Genomic DNA, 22,334 nt, shown 5'->3' with positions numbered 1-22,334 from the left:
TAATATTTCTTTGAGCTGTCAGATAGAGAGTGTCTGGGGGTTGGTCGCTGATGGAACGGCGTGTGTGTTCATGTTGCCTCATTTCCTGAGTCTGCCCAAAGACAGGGAGATACGGGGGGACAGTGCGAGGGAGAGAGCGCCCTGGAGAAAGAGAGCGAAAGAGAGAGGGGGAGAGAGAGACAGACAGACACAGAGGGGGAGCCTGGTTCCTGATACCAAACACGGAAAAGCAGGGGAGTGAAAGCGAGAAAAAAGGCTGGCTGAGACAGGGAGAGAGGGGGAGAAAACAGGGGAATAACACTTAAAGAGAAACAAAAAGCGTAGGTGATGAAAGAAGATAATACTATGTTCTTCTGAACATTCCCTTTCTTTATCTCTCACGCTGTCACATCGGATTGGACTCCAAAGAATCGACACCGCGTCTATCCCAGACCCCATGGGTTAACAGGTATGTCTGCCATGCTCTTTCACTGCTTTTCCTTCATCAGCCCTTCCGTTTCTATTCAATTGCCTAGTGTCAATGTATGTATTTTAAAATCTGCTGATTTTATACGGAGACGCTGTCTCAAGGTTCAGACTATGTGCTTCATTTTACAACAATGTCATTTTCATAATAGTTTTACGTTCAGATAGAGAGCGTGCTTGCGCACACGTTATAACCATAGAACAATGTAACTCTTCAGAATGCATGTGACAAGTTGAAGCGGTGTATCGTGGTTTTACGGTTAATAACGGGTGGTTATCGGTGTGTTGGTATCATGTCACGGACCGCACAAGTGTATTTTGACAGTTCTTCGGTGCGATGCATTTAAGCGTCATGCTAAAAGTAGTCCGCCTACCTGTTTCATTTTGCCGAGCTAACCGACAAGCCAAATGTCTACTTGCGTGAATGTTTCTTGTTGTTGTCATTATGAGATGCAGTCATTTGCTAATGTAGGATAATTGTGCACTTGCATGAGATTGGGAAAACACGATATAGGCTAAAGGCACATTTATTTGCAGAATAAAACGCTCTAATCATAGGCTATTTGTTTTCACTGTAAAGGAACCCCTCTTTCCCTGACTGTATTTGTTAACCCGCGAATGTTGAGTTAACTGTCAACGTGTTGACCCCAATATTCTAGGTCTTTACGGGATTGTCACGCTGTGAGCTGTCACTGATCGTGATGCCTTCGTTGTATATCGTTCTCTGCGGTCGGTCGGGGGATTTAAAGGCACAGTGCAGCCGTTTTTATCGCAATATCAAATCATTCTGGGTAACAATTAAGTAACGTACTTTTATTTTATATTTATTTATTTAAAAAATCTATAAAAATTAGCTTCTCAGCAAAGAGCAATTTCTCAAGCACGAATTTTGCTAGGACTGTCTGGAAGTAGTCTGATTGAGGGCCCTAATTGGACGAGGTTAATGGGAGGGATATGTAACCTGAAAATGAGCTGTTATTGGCAGAGAGGTTTGAAACACTCTTTGTTATTGGTCTATTAACTTTTACTGCTTGGTGATGATGCCAGGCAGGTCAAAACTCCATCCCACCAAAACAGGCTGACATTTCAGTGGACTTTTCAAACAGGCTTACACTAAAATGGCGTTATCATTATTTTTTGCAAGTTCACAGTATTATTGCAACCTCATAGTGTGGAAATATATATAAAACTTAAGAAAACACGTTTTTGACTGCCCTGAGCCTTTAAAATGAAACGCTGGCAGTTTGGCAGGCAAGGGTTTAAACCCCCCACCCCTTCTCCCCCTACATCTTCCCTCGGTTAACCTCTGAAAGGGGGATTTCTCCAGCTGGAAATTTCTGCTGCGTCAACACCCAACCCTAGAGTAGGCTACCAGACAAGAGAGGGAGAGTTCAGGTTTCAGACTCAACTTGTTGTAGCGATATGCAATATTAATCTGATCCGTCCGCAGGCGCTTCTTGAGTTGAGTTGAAAGTGTGGCGTCAAGTGTTTTCATTTGGTGCTGAATGAAGCTGAAATGCCAAACCGAACTGCTGATATGCTTTGCCCGTCTCTCGGTTATTGTGTGTGTGTCTCTGTCGGTCTGTGTCTGCCCCCTCAGAGTGGTCAGTTCCGTCTTCCTCCATTTTCTACCGTGCTCAGAAAATGAAAGGGGAACAACACCACTTCATTCCTGCGCTGACAACAACACAATGTCTCGGCGCACGGTGCGCCAGGTGCGCTGACAACAACACAATGTCTCGGCGCACGGTGCGCCAGGTGCGCTGACAACAACACAATGTCTGGGCGCACGGTGCGCCAGGTGCGATGTCAACAATGAAGTCGCGCAAATCGTCTGTCTGATCAAATCTATCGATGTCTGATGTCCTATGCTACACCTTTCCCACAACAGTCTGCTAATATGTTTTCCCCTAACCTTTTGTATTTCGATCATTTAACTCCCTGTTAGTTCTAACATTTAATTGCAAAATCACACTTGTATTTGGTTTCCTCCTAAACATACATTTGACCTCCTTGATTAAAACATAAACCTAAATACGCATCAGTGTTTTATTATTCCGAGATTCAGATCATATTTTATATACCTAATAACTTTAATTTATAGCCTAAGCATTTAGACCTATACATGCGTTAAAAACCTATACATGCTCCCGAGTGTCGCAGCAGTCTAAGGCACTGACTCGCAGTGCTTGAGGAGTCACTACAGACACCCTGGTTCGATTCCAGGCTGTATCACAGCTGGCCGTGATTGGGAGTCCCATACGGCGGCGCAGCGTCTTCAGGGTTTGGCTGGGGTAGGCCGTCATTGTAAATAAGAGCGTGTTCTTAACTGACTTGCCTTGTTAAATAAAGATTCAACAAAAAAATATAAATGCTATTCAATTAAAGTTGTAAAGAATTCACAACCACCAACCTGTATGTTGCTTTGTTTTGCATCAAGCATGGTGGTTATACCTACTAAATAAACAGTTATTAGGCCTACCCTTTAACATCTTGGTCACAAAGATGGGGGGGAATTTAATATATGAAGAATCTAATATATATATATATATTTAAACACACTTGTGTCAGACTACTTTAATTAGATAGCAGCTTGTGACTCATTTCTATCACAGTATAAGTTAAAACAATAGCCTGTCATAGGCAGGTTCCATTATTAGCCAACTGAATGGGGTAAAATGGAGAGATGGTCAGAGGAGAGAGAGAGAGGAAAGAAAAAACAAGGCCAAGATTAAATTGTTAAAGTAGCCAATGGAAACCTGGACTGGGTCCTAATTTGGGAGGTGTCAAGCATGGCAGCTAGTCCGGAACCCTCGTTAACAGTGACGTCTTCACCTGGGTGAATATCTGCCAAGGTGTAAGCTAATAAGGAGAGGCTGAGCCTAATTTGATAAGCCTGCTGAAGTCTTCAATTATGCAGCTGTACAGTATGTGTATTTATTTAATGACTATTAATGAATGACTAACAATTAACATAATATTCATTATATTGTTATATGTTTGTTAAAACTGTGTTGTTGGTTAAGGGCTTGTAAGTAAGCATTTCACTGTAAGGTCTACCCCTGTTGTGTTCGGCGCATGCGACAAATAACATTTGATTTGATTGTTCTATTTAATTATGTGGCTAAAACGACAGTAGCTCTATAATTGTTTAAACGTCTTCTGTGACATTGTCAGGTGTATTTTAGGGGCCTGGTTGTAATCTGGTAATGGGATGTAATTTCAACCAGAAAACCACCAGAATATGATGTATTTCATGAATGCCCTGATGTCATCATGAACAAAAATAAATACATCTGTTGACGTGAGGGCACACCACAACAAAGACATGACATGTTTTTTACCTGGTTGGGGGTTCAGGTACTGATCTGTTGACATGAGGACACCGTTTGCCAATCCAAGTTTAAGACTAAGAATCAACATTTCTGCCGTATGTGCACCAACTGTGCCAAGACAATTACATTCTATTTATATTATCAACTTGTTTTCAAAACATCTAGGGACTCAGTTTAACCAATCACCACTAGTACTTTTTTCAATGCTAATCGTCTCAGCAGCTGATGCCTGAATCTGTTTGTGTTTGGAAGCTTCTAGATGTTATGAGGTGAATTGCCAGACCTGTATATACAGTATCTGACCCAGCTCCAGCAAAGCATTATAGGGAGCGGTCTGGGCGGCCCCCTTCTCTGGCTACTCTGCTGAGCTCACTTCCCCCCAGGTGTGGCTGTGTTGTGTCAACACTGGGCTGGAGGACGGGGGAGTGTGTGTGTGTGTGTGTGTGTGTGTGTGTGTGTGTGTGTGTGTGTGTGTGTGTGTGTGTGTGTGTGTGTGTGTGTGTGTGTGTGTGTGTGTGTGTGTGTGTGTGTGTGTTGAAAGTATGAGGGAGCAGGAGCATCAAGTGTTAAATAGACAGTGAGATGTTTATTGAGGGTGGTTGCGCTTGTTAATCTGAACATTTGCACTGAGAGGAGAGTTTGGAAGAGGTTAGAGGGAAAGAGAGAGGAGAGTTTGGAAGAGGTTAGAGGGAAAGAGAGAGGAGAGTTTGGAAGAGGTTAGAGGGAAAGAGAGAGGAGAGTTTGGAAGAGGTTAGAGGGAAAGAGAGAGGAGAGTTTGGAAGAGGTTAGAGGGAAAGCGAGAGGAGAGTTTGGAAGAGGTTAGAGGGAAAGAGAGAGGAGAGTTTGGAAGAGGTTAGAGGGAAAGAGAGAGGAGAGTTTGGAAGAGGTTAGAGGGAAAGCGAGAGGAGAGTTTGGAAGAGGTTAGAGGGAAAGAGAGAGGAGAGTTTGGAAGAGGTTAGAGGGAAAGAGAGAGGAGAGTTTGGAAGAGGTTAGAGGGAAAGAGAGAGGAGAGTTTGGAAGAGGTTAGAGGGAAAGAGAGAGGAGAGTTTGGAAGAGGTTAGAGGGAAAGAGAGAGGAGAGTTTGGAAGAGGTTAGAGGGAAAGAGAGAGGAGAGTTTGGAAGAGGTTAGAGGGAAAGAGAGAGGAGAGTTTGGAAGAGGTTAGAGGGAAAGCGAGAGGAGAGTTTGGAAGAGGTTAGAGGGAAAGCGAGAGGAGAGTTTGGAAGAAGGAAAGCGAGAGGGAGAGAGGGGGAAGAGGGTTAAAGAGTGAAGGTAGATATGGCAGAGAGACTGCCATATCTACTGGGTGAAATACCACAATGTGCCGTCACAGCCGCAAGATGTGTGACCTGTTGCCACAACAAAAAGGCAACCAGTGAAGAACAAACACCATTGTAAATACAACCCATATTTTATTTATTATCTATTTCACTTGCTTTGGCAATGTAAACATATGTTTCCCATGCCAATAAAGCCCCTTAAATTGAAGTTGAAATCGAAATTGAGAAGGGAGGGGGAGAGATGCTGGAGAGGGGAGAAAAGACAGAGAGAGGGGAGGCAGACAGAGAGAGGTGAGGCAGACAGACAGGGGAAGGCAGACAGGGGGAGGTGAGGCAGACAGAAAGAAGGGGGGGCAGAGGGAGAGAGGGGGAGGCAGACAGAGAGAGGGGAGGCAGACGGATAGAGGGGGAGGCAGACAGAGAGGGGGGTGTCAGACAGAGAGAGGGAGGCAGACAGAGAAAGGGGAAGGCAGACAGAGAGAGGGGAAGGCAGACAGAGAGAAGGGAGGCAGACAGAGAGAGGGGAGGCAGACAGACAGAGGGGGAGGCAGACAGAGAGAGGGGAGGCAGACAGAGAGAGGGGAGGCAGACAGAGAGAGGGGAGGCAGACACAGAGTAAGGGAGGCTGACAGAACGAGGGGAGGCAGACAGAGAGAAAAATACATACAGTGCCTTCGGAAAGTATTCAGACCTCTTGACCTCTTGACTGGTTTATTAAAAAATGTATGAAATAGTTTTTTTTCCTTCATCGATCTGCATACAATACCCCATAATAACAAAGTAAAAACAGGTTTTTAGAAATGTTTGCAAATTTATAAAAAAAAAAAAAACTGAACTATTATATTTACATAAGTATTCAGACCCATTGCTCAGGACTTTGTTGAAGCACCTTTGGTGGCAATTACAGCCTCAAGTTGAGAGCTTCAAGTTCCTTGGTGTCCACATCACCAACAAACTATCATGGTCCGAACACACCAAGACAGTCGTGAAGAGGGCACGACAAAGCCTATGCCCCTTCAAGAGAATGAAAAGATTTGTTATGGTTCCTCAGATCCTCAAAAAGTTCTACAGCTGCACCATCGAGAGCATCCTGACTGGTTGCGTCACTTCCTGAACAGCTAATAATATGGCTACCCAGACTATTTGCATTGCCCCCCCCCTTTTACGCTGCTGCTACTCTCTGTTTATTATCTATGCATAGTCACTTTAACTCTACCTACATTTACATATTACCTCCATTACCTCAACTAACCGGTGCCCCCGCACATTGACTCTGTACAGGTACCCCCTGTATATAGACTCGCTATAGTTATTTTACTGATGCTCTTTAATTATTTGTTACTTTATTTTATATTTATCTATTTTTTACTTAACATTGTTGGTTAGGGGCTTGTAAGTAAGCATTTCACTGTAAGGTCTACACCTGTTGTATTTGGCGCATGTGACAAATACAATTGTATTTTATTTTATTTGAAGTCTTCTTGGGTATGATGGTACAAGCTTGGCACACCTGTATTTTGGGAGTTTCTCCCATTCTTCTCTGCAGATCCTCTCAAGTACTGTCAGATCGGATGGGGAGCGTCGCTGCACATCTATTTTCAGGTCTCTCCAGAGATGTTCGATCAGGTTTAAGTCCGGGCTCTGGCAGGGGAGGCTGAGGGGGAAGTGGGGTTGCAGGCTGACACTACACAGCTCTGCTCAGTGTGTGTGTGGGTGGAGTGCTCTGTTCTCATGGCTGAAGGCTTTAGTCCCAGGCTGTGGGCTGAACTGTGTGGTAACAGGTTAGAAGGCTTTAGTCCCAGGCTGTGGGCTGAACTGTGCGGTAACAGGTTAGAAGGTTTTAGTCCCAGGCTGTGGGCTGAACTGTGCGGTAACAGATTAGAAGGTTTTAGTCCCAGGCTGTGGGCTGAACTGTGCGGTAACAGGTTAGAAGGTTTTAGTCCCAGGCTGTGGGCTGAACTGTGCGGTAACAGATTAGAAGGTTTTAGTCCCAGGCTGTGGGCTGAACTGTGCGGTAACAGGTTAGAAGGTTTTAGTCCCAGGCTGTGGGCTGAACTGTGCGGTAACAGGTTAGAAGGTTTTAGTCCCAGGCTGTGGGCTGAACTGTGCGGTAATAGGTTAGAAGGTTTTAGTCCCAGGCTGTGGGCTGAACTGTGCGGTAACAGGTTAGAAGGTTTTAGTCCCAGGCTGTGGGCTGAACTGTGCGGTAACAGGTTAGAAGGTTTTAGTCCCAGGCTGTGGGCTGAACTGTGCGGTAACAGATTAGAAGGTTTTAGTCCCAGGCTGTGGGCTGAACTGTGCGGTAACAGATTAGAAGGTTTTAGTCCCAGGCTGTGGGCTGAACTGTGCAGTAACAGGTTAGAAGATTTTAGTCCCAGGCTGTGGGCTGAACTGTGCGGTAACAGGTTAGAAGGTTTTAGTCCCAGGCTGTGGGCTGAACTGTGCGGTAACAGGTTAGAAGGTTTTAGTCCCAGGCTGTGGGCTGAACTGTGCGGTAACAGGTTAGAAGGTTTTAGTCCCAGGCTGTGGGCTGAACTGTGCGGTAACAGGTTAGAAGGTTTTAGTCCCAGGCTGTGGGCTGAACTGTGCGGTAACAGGTTAGAAGGTTTTAGTCCCAGGCTGTGGGCTGAACTGTGTGGTAACAGGTTAAAAGGCTTTAGCTGTTAAAACACAGGGGACCTACTGTATACTGCTCCCTCATTTACACAGCACTTTGTGTGTGTCTATGTGTTCCTCTCTCTGTGTAGCTTTGTTCTTAACTACCACTGCATAAGTCATTGAAAGAAACACATTCTCTCTCTCTCTCTCTCTCTCTCTCTCTCTCTCTCTCTCTCTCTCTCGCTCTCTCCCCTCTCTCTCCCTCTCTCTGTCTTTATCTGTCTCCCCTCTCCCTCCCTCTCTCTCTCTCTTTCTCCCCTCTCTCTCTCTCTCTCTCTCTCTCTCTCTCTCTCCCTCTCTCTCTCTCTCCCCTCTCTCTCCCTCTCTCTCTTTCTCCCCTCTCCCTCTTTCTCCCCTCTCTCTCCCTCTCTCTCTCTCTGTTTCTCTCTAGCAGTTTTCTAGCCCTGATCCCTTCAGGAGCACACTCGTTAATGAGAACACCGGTTTGGCTAACACACTCCAAAATGAGTAATTTACACTCGCTAGAATGCCATGTACACATCTCATTTTACACATCAAGTCTCTGTGAGACACTGACAACTCTCTCTTTCTGTTAATATTTGCATTCTTACGTTTGATTAGTGTCATGACTGTTTGCTTCTTTCCAACCTTCTCTGTCTGAATACACCATGTTCCCATCAAATAGCTTAAGCCTGCGTTCGCTCATTGTGCAGCCAGCTGAATACAGGTGCTCCTCCTTTCCCGGGGTTGTGTGTTTAGATGGGGGTGGGGTAGGTTTGTGTGATAATGGGTGAGGGGGCCAGGTGTATATGTGTGTGTGACGGCTGTAGTTCCTAGTTCCTTTGGGACACGCTCACCCCCCTAGCTTAGTGGCTCATCAGGTGGGTTTAACCAGAACTCTGCTCTGTTTTACCTGGCTGTTCAGCAGGTGGTCTTTTAGGTGGTCTTTTGTCTTGTGTTTATGTGTGTGTAGACCTGGGGGGAAGAGGTGGACAAAAATGCACCTGAAAGAGTGCCCAACTGTGTGTGTGCTTCTTCTTCTGCTTCCCGGCAGAATAGCTCTGTGAGCTCAGGCCTGGTGTGTTTTTTCAGGAGACCTGACTCTCCCAGTCTCATTCACAAGACAAAACGTAAATACTGTTAACATGCAAAGCACCCCTGATACACACACTGTAGTTCCAGATCCAACGGGGAGAAATCATCCAATCAGCTTCCACCATCCCCCCAAGCTGTGCCTTAGGGCTTTAGAGTGGGTATTCCTTTAGAATATGTTTTAATACATTATTTGTAACACATTCAGTAACAGACAAACACCTAGCACACAGATATAGCATATGGTATAACAATTGTTATGGAAAACATTTACAAGATGTAAAGTCCAAACACATGCATGCATATTGTATAATCTATGTAAGTACATACACTGTAATGTGTAAGTGTGTTGTTACTTGTTGTACTTCATCCTGTTTACAGTAGTATGAGTCTTTGATGAGAAACTGATGGCCTGTGAACAAATCCATCCATAGAAACCATCACTTAGCAATCAGGGTCTGGGAAGAGAGTTATTTCCATATCAAAGCTCCGGTAAGAGACACAGTAAGTGTGTGAGGGAGAGAGAGAGAGGGGGGAGAGCGAGAGAGAGGGGGGAGAGAGGGAGAGAGAGGGAGAGAAAGGGAGAGAAAGGGAGCTGGAGAGAGAGAAAGAGAGCAAAAGGGAGAGAGAGAGGGAGAGAGAGAGAGAGGGGGGGAGAGCGAGAGAGAGGGGGGGAGAGAGAGGGGGAGAGAGTGAGAGAGAGGGAGAGAAAGGGAGAGAAAGGGAGCTGGAGAGAGAGAATGAGAGCAAAAGGCAGAGAGAGAGGGAGAGAGAGAGAGAGGGGGGAGAGCGAGAGAGAGAGGGGGGAGAGAGAGGGGGAGAGAGTGAGAGAGAGGGAGAGAAAGGGAGAGAAAGGGAGCTGGAGAGAGAGAATGAGAGCAAAAGGCAGAGAGAGAGGGAGAGAGAGGGAGAGGGAGGGAGGGAGAGCGATAGACACAGAGAGAGGTAGAATGAGACAAACAGAGAGATAAAGAGATAAAGGGAGAGACAACATTGATGAAACAGACGTCTACTCCACAAGCGCTCTAACTCTGCATTCTGTCAAGGTTTTTTCTACCCGGCATAGTTTAGTCTGTCTGTGTCAGTGCAGTCTGTCTCAATCTAAACTCACCCGTAGAAAAACACACAAAGGGAAGATGGAAAGAGTCTAACATAACGCCTCTCCTCTCTCCTTCAGTACCACACAAATTCTTTCCCAACACCTTTTATTCCAACCACATTGTATCTGACTAAAGAAGAAAATACAGACAGAATTCTCCTTGTAATACAGCACAGGCCTACGCTCTGCTTCTCTATCAAAGACCTTGAGGAATCCCATTCTGACTGAAACCTTGTTGTATGCAGCTGGAACTTCTAGCAGAAAACAGTAAGACGACCCATTAAATCTTTATTGATAATTTTCGTCCACCTCCTGTGTCACATTCTTTAATTCTTCTCCCTTTATCGTAAAAAATCCATGTCAAAATCGTACTTTTCTGTATCTCCTAAACTTCTTTAGATTCTCTGCACAGTTAGTTGAGTCTCTAACCCCTGACCTTGGCACTGTACTTCATGAAGCTAGCAAGAGCCGTGTGTCATCAGTAATGGACGTAGCTGTCCTCATATTATGTTTGTAAAAGTTTGGCATGCTGTCCTGCATTAGGTGACCATGGAGAGGTGTGTTCAGCAGCGCTAGAGTTCAGGAGGAAGTGCTAAAGTGCTGTTAACAAGGCCTGTTTAACATTCTCTACCTGCTGCTCAACATACCATATTCCACTCAGCACCCATTATCATGTACCGTAGACAGAGACACTTTTCTAATTGGCCTGATTTGAATTAAGCCAGATCAACTTGGATTTGTTAATTAGTAGTGCATTAAAAAGTGCCATCAGGATATGAAATATTCATAGATGGAAAGCTGGATATTGGTATTTGTGGAATGTCAGTTAGATGTATGTATGAAATGTATGCATTCACTACTGTAAGTCGCTCTGGATAAGAGCGTCTGCTAAATGACTAAAATGTAAATGTAAATGTAGATCAGGGATGGGTAAGTGGCGGCCATTCAGCCCTGTGGCCCCCGAAGGCCCTCGAATCAATTCCCCCACCCACCAAAAAGTAGGGGTCTCAACTTAACTGTTGCGAGTTAAAATAGTAGACTACACAACGTGCAATTTCAAAATTTGATTGTGAATCAGCCGCTTTTCAGCAGGTTGGCGACGGCACAACTGCGGCCCCTCATGATGAGTTCAGATTTTTCGTGGCCCCCACCCCCATCAAAGTTGATCTCTGAGTTAGATGTACATCAGTGGGAGGCAGATTGAAACAACATTGGTGTATTAGATGGTTATTTATATTTTGTGTGATTTGTGTTTTCAGTGACAAGCTAAGACTACCCACCCAAACGATCTTTACACCTCTACCTCCTCCTCTCTGCAGCTTCTCCTCTTCCTAATCTTCCTCCTCCTCACTCTCTCTTCCTTTATACCTCCCCCTCTTTTCCTTCTTCACATCCCCTGCAGCTCCACCTCCTCCTCTCTTTCCATCTACTTCTCCTATCCTCCCCAACTCCTCCATCCCTCCCCCTATATCTCCTCCTCCACCTCCCCCATTCCTGTGAGTGGGCCAGGTGCCTCCTGTTGCTTCCCCTACTCCCTTTTTCATTTTTACTTTACCCTCGTTCCCTTTCAAATCTGTACCTTTCCCTTGCTCCCTTTCTCGCAACCATCACCAAGTAACCAAACAGTCATACAACCCTTCTGTCAAACAGCCAAACATTAGTCTTCCACACCTGCCCTGAGACATGACATTTTAGACAAGAAAGAAATACATTTTCATAGCTTTTTAAACATGCCTCATCTACACTATGAGATGTGTACATCTACACGACTCCTCCCATTGTCTCCTAGGGAACAGAACCAGGTGGGGCCCACCTATAACAGAAGTGACTAGTTTCCACATCCTCTTTCTAGTGACCCCTGGGGGTCTACAGAACTCTGCTCAGCGGCACACAGACAGAAGTGCCATTGTTACTGGGGTTTGTTTTGATGGAGCTGTATGAATGAAGTGTGTGAGTTAGCGATATTCATCCCCACTGAGCACAGACGTCAATTCAACGTCTATCCCACGTTGGTTCAACATAATTTCATTGAAATGGCGTGGAAACAATGTGTATTCAACCAGTGTGCCCAGTGGGTCAGTTCTATTATTTTCTATTGATCCTGTTCTTTCTTTCTCTCTTTCTCTCTTTCTTTCTTTCTCTCTCTTTCTCTCTCTCGTTATCGTTGTGCCTTCCTTTTTTCACTTCTTATCACTGTACCAACAACCTTAATTTCAGACTCCTAATGATCCTTACAGCTCTGAAGACTCTAGCCATGTCCATGCCATTTCAGACTCCTAATGATCCTTACAGCTCTGAAGACTCTAGCCATGTCCATGCCATTTCAGACTCCTAATGATCCTTACAGCTCTGAAGACTCTAGCCATGTCCGTGCCATTTCAGACTCCTAATGATCCTTACAGCTCTGAAGACTCTAGCCATGTCCATGCCATTACAGACTCCTAATGATCCTTACAGCTCTGAAGACTCTAGCCATGTCCATGCCATTTCAGACTCCTAATGATCCTTACAGCTCTGAAGACTCTAGCCATGTCCGTGCCATTTCAGACTCCTAATGATCCTTACAGCTCTGAAGACTCTAGCCATGTCCGTGCCATTTCAGACTCCTAATGATCCTTACAGCTCTGAAGACTCTAGCCATGTCCGTGCCATTTCAGACTCCTAATGATCCTTACAGCTCTGAAGACTCTAGCCATGTCCGTGCCATTACAGACTCCTAATGATCCTTACAGCTCTGAAGACTCTAGCCATGTCCGTGCCATTTCAGACTCCTAATGATCCTTACAGCTCTGAAGACTCTAGCCATGTCCATGCCATTTCAGACTCCTAATGATCCTTACAGCTCTGAAGACTCTAGCCATGTCCATGCCATTTCAGACTCCTAATGATCCTTACAGCTCTGAAGACTCTAGCCATGTCCATGCCATTTCAGACTCCTAATGATCCTTACAGCTCTGAAGACTCTAGCCATGTCCATGCCATTTCAGACTCCTAATGATCCTTACAGCTCTGAAGACTCTAGCCATGTCCATGCCATTTCAGACTCCTAATGATCCTTACAGCTCTGAAGACTCTAGCCATGTCCATGCCATTTCAGACTCCTAATGATCCTTACAGCTCTGAAGACTCTAGCCATGTCCATGCCATTTCAGACTCCTAATGATCCTTACAGCTCTGAAGACTCTAGCCATGTCCATGCCATTTCAGACTCCTAATTATCCTTACAGCTCTGAAGACTCTAGCCATGTCCATGCCATTTCAGACTCCTAATGATCCTTACAGCTCTGAAGACTCTAGCCATGTCCATGCCATTTCAGACTCCTAATGATCCTTACAGCTCTGAAGACTCTAGCCATGTCCATGCCATTTCAGACTCCTAATGATCCTTACAGCTCTGAAGACTCTAGCCACTTCCATGCCATTTCAGACAACTAATGATCCTTACAGCTCTGAAGACTCTAGCCATGTCCATGCCATTTCAGACTCCTAATTATCCTTACAGCTCTGAAGACTCTAGCCATGTCCATGCCATTTCAGACTCCTAATGATCCTTACAGCTCTGAAGACTCTAGCCATGTCCATGCCATTTCAGACAACTAATGATCCTTACAGCTCTGAAGACTCTAGCCATGTCCATGCCAGTCAACAACACTCGGTGGAGACTAGAGATCCTGACTGAGATCCTAACAGCCCCGCCCCCCTTTATTCTCCCCCCGCACCCTTACACTAATGGGTGCTAATTATGTCACCAAATCAAGCAAAGGCCAAGTGCTTTTATTTGTCAAAAAAAGAAGCACAAGTTTTCAAAAGTCAAATTATAAAATTAAATAAAAGGTAGGTGGCCAATTAAGGTGCCATCAACTTCCTGTGGTGTATAAAGTGCATTCTCCCTACATACTGTACATTATACCCCCATCACCTGATACAGTGTATTCTCCCTACATACTGTACATTATACCCCCATCACCTGATACAGTGTATTCTCCCTACATACTGTACATTATACCCCATCACCTAATACAGTGTATTCTCCCTACATACTGTACATTATACCCCCATCACCTGATACAGTGTATTCTCCCTACATACTGTACATTATACCCCCATCACCTGATACAGTGTATTCTCCCTACATACTGTACATTATACCCCCATCACCTAATACAGTGTATTCTCCCTACATACTGTACATTATACCCCCGTCACCTAATACAGTGTATTCTCCCTACATACTGTACATTATACCCCCGTCACCTAATACAGTGTATTCTCCCTACATACTGTACATTATACCCCCATCACCTGATACAGTGTATTCTCCCTACATACTGTACATTATACCCCCATCACCTAATACAGTGTATTCTCCCTACATACTGTACATTATACCCCCATCACCTAATACAGTGTATTCTCCCTACATACTGTACATTATACCCCATCACCTAATACAGTGTATTCTCCCTACATACTGTACATTATACCCCATCACCTGATACAGTGTATTCTCCCTACATGCTGTACATTATACCCCCATCACCTGATACAGTGTATTCTCCCTACATACTGTACATTATACCCCCATCACCTGATACAGTGTATTCTCCCTACATACTGTACATTATACCCCCGTCACCTGATACAGTGTATTCTCCCTACATACTGTACATTATACCCCCATCACCTAATACAGTGTATTCTCCCTACATACTGTACATTATACCCCCATCACCTAATACAGTGTATTCTCCCTACATACTGTACATTATACCCCATCACCTAATACAGTGTATTCTCCCTACATACTGTACATTATACCCCCATCACCTGATACAGTGTATTCTCCCTACATACTGTACAGTATACCCCATCACCTGATACAGTGTATTCTCCCTACATACTGTACATTATACCCCCATCACCTGATACAGTGTATTCTCCCTACATACTGTACATTATACCCCCATCACCTAATACAGTGTATTCTCCCTACATACTGTACATTATACCCCCATCACCTGATACAGTGTATTCTCCCTACATACTGTACATTATACCCCCATCACCTAATACAGTGTATTCTCCCTACATACTGTACATTATACCCCATCACCTAATACAGTGTATTCTCCCTACATACTGTACATTATACCCCCAACACCTGATACAGTGTATTCTCCCTACATACTGTACATTATACCCCCATCACCTGATACAGTGTATTCTCCCTACATACTGTACATTATACCCCCATCACCTGATACAGTGTATTCTCCCTACATACTGTACATTATACCCCCAACACCTGATACAGTGTATTCTCCCTACATACTGTACATTATACCCCCATCACCTGATACAGTGTATTCTCCCTACATACTGTACATTATACCCCCAACACCTGATACAGTGTATTCTCCCTACATACTGTACATTATACCCCCATCACCTGATACAGTGTATTCTCCCTACATACTGTACATTATACCCCAACACCTAATACAGTGTATTCTCCCTACATACTGTACATTATACCCCCAACACCTAATACCTAATACAGTGTATTCTCCCTAGTCGCACAGAAGGTTTTTTTTACCTTTATTTTAGCAGGCAAGTCAGTTAAGAACAAATTCTTATTTACAATGATGGCCTAGGAACAGTGGGTTATCTGCCTTGTTCAGAACAACAGATTTGTACCTTGTCAGCTCAGGGATTTGATCTTGCAACCTTTCAGTTACTAGTCCAACACTCTAACCACTAGGCTACCTGCCACCCCAAGTATTGTGGACTCGGAGTACCGTTATAAATGTTACCCTTAACCATTTTCACTACGTTGTTAGCTACAAGAATATATATTTTAAAATGACCGCATTGCAGTTTTCAAATTGCTTTCATTTGATTAGTCCTTTTTAACCGTCACGCCATCACTTCTGGTTTTGAAACTACACTTACTGTACCATCAGATCCCCAAGACTTTGTGTATTGGAAGTTCTATAGAATATCTCTGCTCCACATTTTATTTCTTGACGATTAGCTGTAAGAACAGATTTAGTGTCTCTATCAAGTCAAAGCGCAAGGCAGATTACTCCATAAAATGCAAGGGAGTATGTGGACACAGGCAAAAAAGACCAAGGCAGAGAGGAGAACAATACTGAAACTGAGGACAGATTCTCTGAGCTATTTAAATAGCCATATTTCATGCCCAAAGACATGGCTGTAGTTTTACTGGGGACAACAAAATACGTTTTTACCGTCTGGAAGAATATTGGTGTGCTGGAATACTAAGAAATATTCAGCTTAAAATTGATGCACTGAAAGCACCTACAGACATAATCCAAGCATTCGTTAAAATCTCCTCAGGGTTTTCTAATTTCAATGAACAAGAATTGAAACATTTCACATTTGTTTACTCCTTATTCGCTCTTAAGGGACTTGTGGAGGATGCCCATTATGATTGCTGGACCCATTTTGTCAAAGCCTGTACCATCTTATGTACAAGATGTATCACAGTGGAGCTCAAGATGTATCACAGGCTCATTGCCACTTGCAACAGTTTTGTGAGACCTTTGCAAGGTTGAAGGGAAAACAGTATTGCACACCAAGTATGCACCTCCATAGCCACTTGAAGAAATGTGTTTTGGACTATGGCCCAGTGTATGGTTTCTGGTGCTTTCCATTTGAGCTAGGTAGCAAATGATTTTGTAGGTAAACAGAAGGCAGCTACTCAGTTCAGTTAATGAGAAAGGTCGACTGCCCAAGCGGTTAAGAGCATGGTCTGGCAACCTGACTTTGATAATATGAGAAATCTGTTAGCAGGCGGTCATGTGAGCTGACATACATGTAGGCCGTGAACAAGGCAGTTAACCCACTGTTCCTAGGCCGTCATTAAAAATAACAATTTGTTCTTAACTGACTGCCTAGTAAAATAAAGGTAAAAAAAATTACCATGTACTTACATGCCATTGATCAAAGTGACAATAAGGATCTGACCAGTGTTGAATGTGCAGTGAGCTCATACATTATATGCCTGCCACCTACCTAAACAGCTCTTTGTCGTAGCCACTGAAAATAGGAATGATCTGTATAGTGTCTTCACATGAATGTATCCAAAGCAGATCTCACCATTGTAAGGCTGACAGAGCAACGTGATAAGGTAGACAAGCTAAGAGATGTTGGAAGCACCGATGAAAGGAAACGTTTTCACTCATCTTGTGTACTTGCAATGTGGTTTTGACAGACAGAACCTTCTACCACGCAGTGTTAACAGATGCAGTGTTAACACCAGGCATAGTAACACAGTTGTTCTCTTGTGATGTGCTTGTTGGTCCAGAACATGGAAACATATACATTTCTTATGTAATAACTCATGTAAATTGTTTCCTGAAATATCCGAATCAATATCATTTCAAGCCTCCTGTTGAGTATTGGGGCAAGGCATTGTAATCTGTATCAGAGGCACAGTTTATTCCAGTTCAGAGAATTACAAAGCGCTGTGCATATTGCCGGTATAAAGTGCAGTTTGCCAGGACTACAGAGACAGTAACTGTGGTAGTACCAGATTCAAGCAGGTCTGTTTTTTAGGCATTAGGCTACATGGAGGCGGAACTATGAGAAATCAAGGGGCCTAGCATTGAGAATTTCAGATCAAAGCTATTGTTTATTTCTTAAATTGTAGCATTTCTAAACGTTTAATGATTTTATCATTGTTTGTGTTTATTTCATAAAGTGTATCATACATTTGACATGTTTTATTCTCCTTTTTTGATATGGAACTTTGCATTCTACTGTGAAACTGTGTGAGGGGTGAAAATCCCATTCGTCAAGCAGACTGCAGCTTGGCCTTTAATCAGTGAGGCCTTTGTGTTTTATGTTCTTTGATAACACTTCATCTCTTTTATTGCCATGCTTGTTTTTTCATTTTATTGTTTCAAGAGTGTTTCTATTTGAAATGCACTTCTAATAAAGTCTAAATTGAAGTTTGATTTGATATCAGACCTTTAATTGGTGATTTTATAGATGGAATAGATGATTGTATAGATGGAATAGATGATTGTATAGATGGACTAGATGATTGTATAGATGGACTAGATGATTAGATGATTGTATAGATGATTAGATGATTGTATAGATTATTAGATGATTGTATAGATGATTAGATGATTGTATAGATGGAATAGATGATTAGATGATTGTATAGATGGAATAGATGATTGTATAGATGGACTAGATGATTGTATAGATGGAATAGATGATTAGATGATTGTATAGATGGACTAGATGATTGTATCGATGGAATAGATGATTAGATGATTGTATAGATGGAATAGATGATTGTATAGATGGACTAGATGATTGTATAGATGGAATAGATGATTAGATGATTGTATAGATGATTAGATGATTGTATAGATGGAATAGATGATTAGATGATTGTATAGATGGAATAGATGATTAGATGATTGTATAGATGGAATAGATGATTGTATAGATGGAATAGATGATTAGATGATTGTATAGATGGAATAGATGATTGTATAGATGGAATAGATGATTAGATGATTGTATAGATGGACTAGATGATTGTATAGATGGAATAGATGATTAGATGATTGTATAGATGGATTAGATGATTGTATAGATGGAATAGATGATTGTATAGATGGAATAGATGATTAGATGATTGTATAGATGGAATAGATGATTGTATAGATGGAATAGATGATTAGATGATTGTATAGATGGAATAGATGATTAGATGATTGTATAGATGGAATAGATGATTGTATAGATGGAATAGATGATTAGATGATTGTATAGATGGAATAGATGATTAGATGATTGTATAGATGATTAGATGATTGTATAGATGATTAGATGATTGTATAGATGATTAGATGATTGTATAGATGGACTAGATGATTGTATAGATGGACTAGATGGACTAGATGATTGTATAGATGGACTAGATGATTAGATGATTGTATAGATGATTAGATGATTGTATAGATGATTAGATGATTGTATAGATGATTAGATGATTGTATAGATGGAATAGATGATTAGATGATTGTATAGATGGAATAGATGATTGTATAGATGGACTAGATGATTGTATAGATGGACTAGATGATTAGATGATTGTATAGATGGAATAGATGATTAGATGATTGTATAGATGGACTAGATGATTGTATAGATGGACTAGATGATTAGATGATTGTATAGATGGAATAGATGATTAGATGATTGTATAGATGGACTAGATGATTGTATAGATGGAATAGATGATTATATGATTGTATAGATGGAATAGATGATTGTATAGATGGACTAGATGATTGTATAGATGGACTAGATGATTAGATGATTGTATAGATGGACTAGATGATTAGATGATTGTATAGATGGAATAGATGATTAGATGATTGTATAGATGGAATAGATGATTAGATGATTGTATAGATGGAATAGATGATTAGATGATTGTATAGATGGAATAGATGATTAGATGATTGTATAGATGGAATAGATGATTGTATAGATGGAATAGATGATTAGATGATTGTATAGATGGAATAGATGATTGTATAGATGGAATAGATGATTAGATGATTGTATAGATGGAATAGATGATTGTATAGATGGAATAGATGATTAGATGATTGTATAGATGGAATAGATGATTACATGATTGTATAGATGGAATAGATGATTACATGATTGTATAGATGGAATAGATGATTAGATGATTGTATAGATGGAATAGATGATTGTATAGATGGAATAGATGATTAGATGATTGTATAGATGATTAGATGATTGTATAGATGGAATAGATGATTAGATGATTGTATAGATGGAATAGATGATTAGATGATTGTATAGATGGAATAGATGATTAGATGATTGTATAGATGGAATAGATGATTGTATAGATGGAATAGATGATTAGATGATTGTATAGATGGACTAGATGATTGTATAGATGGAATAGATGATTAGATGATTGTATAGATGGAATAGATGATTAGATGATTGTATAGATGGATTAGATGATTGTATAGATGGAATAGATGATTGTATAGATGGAATAGATGATTAGATGATTGTATAGATGGAATAGATGAATAGATGATTGTATAGATGGAATAGATGATTGTATAGATGGAATAGATGATTAGATGATTGTATAGATGGAATAGATGATTAGATGATTGTATAGATGATTAGATGATTGTATAGATGATTAGATGATTGTATAGATGATTAGATGATTGTATAGATGATTAGATGATTGTATAGATGGACTAGATGATTGTATAGATGGACTAGATGATTAGATGATTGTATAGATGATTAGATGATTGTATAGATGATTAGATGATTGTATAGATGGAATAGATGATTAGATGATTGTATAGATGGAATAGATGATTGTATAGATGGACTAGATGATTGTATAGATGGACTAGATGATTAGATGATTGTATAGATGGAATAGATGATTAGATGATTGTATAGATGGACTAGATGATTGTATAGATGGACTAGATGATTAGATGATTGTATAGATGGAATAGATGATTAGATGATTGTATAGATGGACTAGATGATTGTATAGATGGAATAGATGATTAGATGATTGTATAGATGGAATAGATGATTGTATAGATGGACTAGATGATTGTATAGATGGACTAGATGATTAGATGATTGTATAGATGGACTAGATGATTAGATGATTGTATAGATGGAATAGATGATTAGATGATTGTATAGATGGAATAGATGATTAGATGATTGTATAGATGGAATAGATGATTAGATGATTGTATAGATGGAATAGATGATTGTATAGATGGAATAGATGATTAGATGATTGTATAGATGGAATAGATGATTGTATAGATGGAATAGATGATTAGATGATTGTATAGATGGAATAGATGATTGTATAGATGGAATAGATGATTAGATGATTGTATAGATGGAATAGATGATTACATGATTGTATAGATGGAATAGATGATTAGATGATTGTATAGATGGAATAGATGATTAGATGATTGTATAGATGGAATAGATGATTGTATAGATGGAATAGATGATTAGATGATTGTATAGATGGAATAGATGATTGTATAGATGGAATAGATGATTAGATGATTGTATAGATGGAATAGATGATTAGATGATTGTATAGATGGAATAGATGAATAGATGATTGTATAGATGGAATAGATGATTGTATAGATGGAATAGATGATTAGATGATTGTATAGATGGAATAGATGATTAGATGATTGTATAGATTGAATAGATGATTGTATAGATGGAATGGATGATTGTATAGATGGAATAGATGATTAGATGATTGTATAGATGGAATAGATGATAAGATGATTGTATAGATGGAATAGATGATTGTATAGATGGAATAGATGATTGCATGATTGTTTATCGTCTATCATTCTTAAGACATTTTTAAAATGTATGAACTAGGTTATACTAATTACATTTTTGGAATAGATTGCCTGCTGAGCTGAACTGGAGCATGATATGAGGACAATAGACAAAGTGTTGGGGGCTATTAGCATGTGTAAAGATCCATGACTTTACAGAGCCTACTAATCAAGACTGGTCAAGACTAATCAAGACTGGTCAAGACTAATCAAGACTTGTCAAGACTAATCAAGACTGGCCAAGACTAATCAAGACTGGTCAAGACTAATCAAGACTGGTCAAGACTAATCAAGACTGGCCAAGACTAATCAAGACTGGTCAAGACTAATCAAGACTGGCCAAGACTAATCAAGACTGGTCAAGACTAATCAAGTCTGGTCAAGACTAATCAAGACTGGCCAAGACTAATCAAGACTGGCCAAGACTAATCAAGACTGGCCAAGACTAATCAAGACTGGTCAAGACTAATCAAGACTGGTCAAGACTAATCAAGACTTGTCAAGACTAATCAAGACTGGCCAAGACTAATCAAGACTGGTCTTGACTAATCAAGACTGGTCAAGACTAATCAAGACTGGTCAAGACTAATCAAGACTGGTCAAGCTCTGTTTTTATTCTGACTTCTCAATACTGAGCTTCTACTTCTATTATCATTAAAGATATTCTGACTTACCTGTACACACATTTGGAAACAGGCCATTTTACACATTTTATGTTGCTCTGTTTTTTTATCTCTCTCACCCCTTCTTCGCTTCCTCTCTCTCTCTCCTCTCCTCCTCTGCTGCTGTGCGTGGTGGTGGTGATGGTGGTGTGTCATCGGTGGGGGTGTGGGCTGGCTGGCTGGCTGGTTGGTTGGTGTGTTGGACAGACACCTGGTCCTGCTGCCACTGCTTCACAATGTGGGAATGTGTGACTTTTTTAAAATTAGGTTTCCGAGGTGGGCGTTGTCCTTAGCGACGGGCAGCGATCGTGATCACAGGAGC

General features: G+C 41.4%; 1 protein-coding gene across 1 annotated transcript in view; it reads left to right on the top strand.

The window, feature by feature from the left end:
• The first annotated feature begins 357 nt into the window (after positions 1 to 357).
• LOC115168505 (histone-lysine N-methyltransferase MECOM) overlaps positions 358 to 22,334 on the top strand; it is a 112,970-nt gene continuing 90,993 nt past the window's right edge. The window contains exon 1 of the mRNA XM_029723858.1: positions 358 to 448. The gene's annotated coding sequence lies outside the window, so the exon portion shown is untranslated. The remainder of the gene's footprint in view (positions 449 to 22,334) is intronic.

Source organism: Salmo trutta, chromosome 30 (assembly GCF_901001165.1).
Source record: "Salmo trutta chromosome 30, fSalTru1.1, whole genome shotgun sequence".
Classification (NCBI taxonomy): Eukaryota; Metazoa; Chordata; class Actinopteri; order Salmoniformes; family Salmonidae; genus Salmo; species Salmo trutta.
The sequence above is the reverse complement of the archived record's forward strand: the minus strand, read 5'-3'. Positions and strand labels throughout refer to the sequence as shown.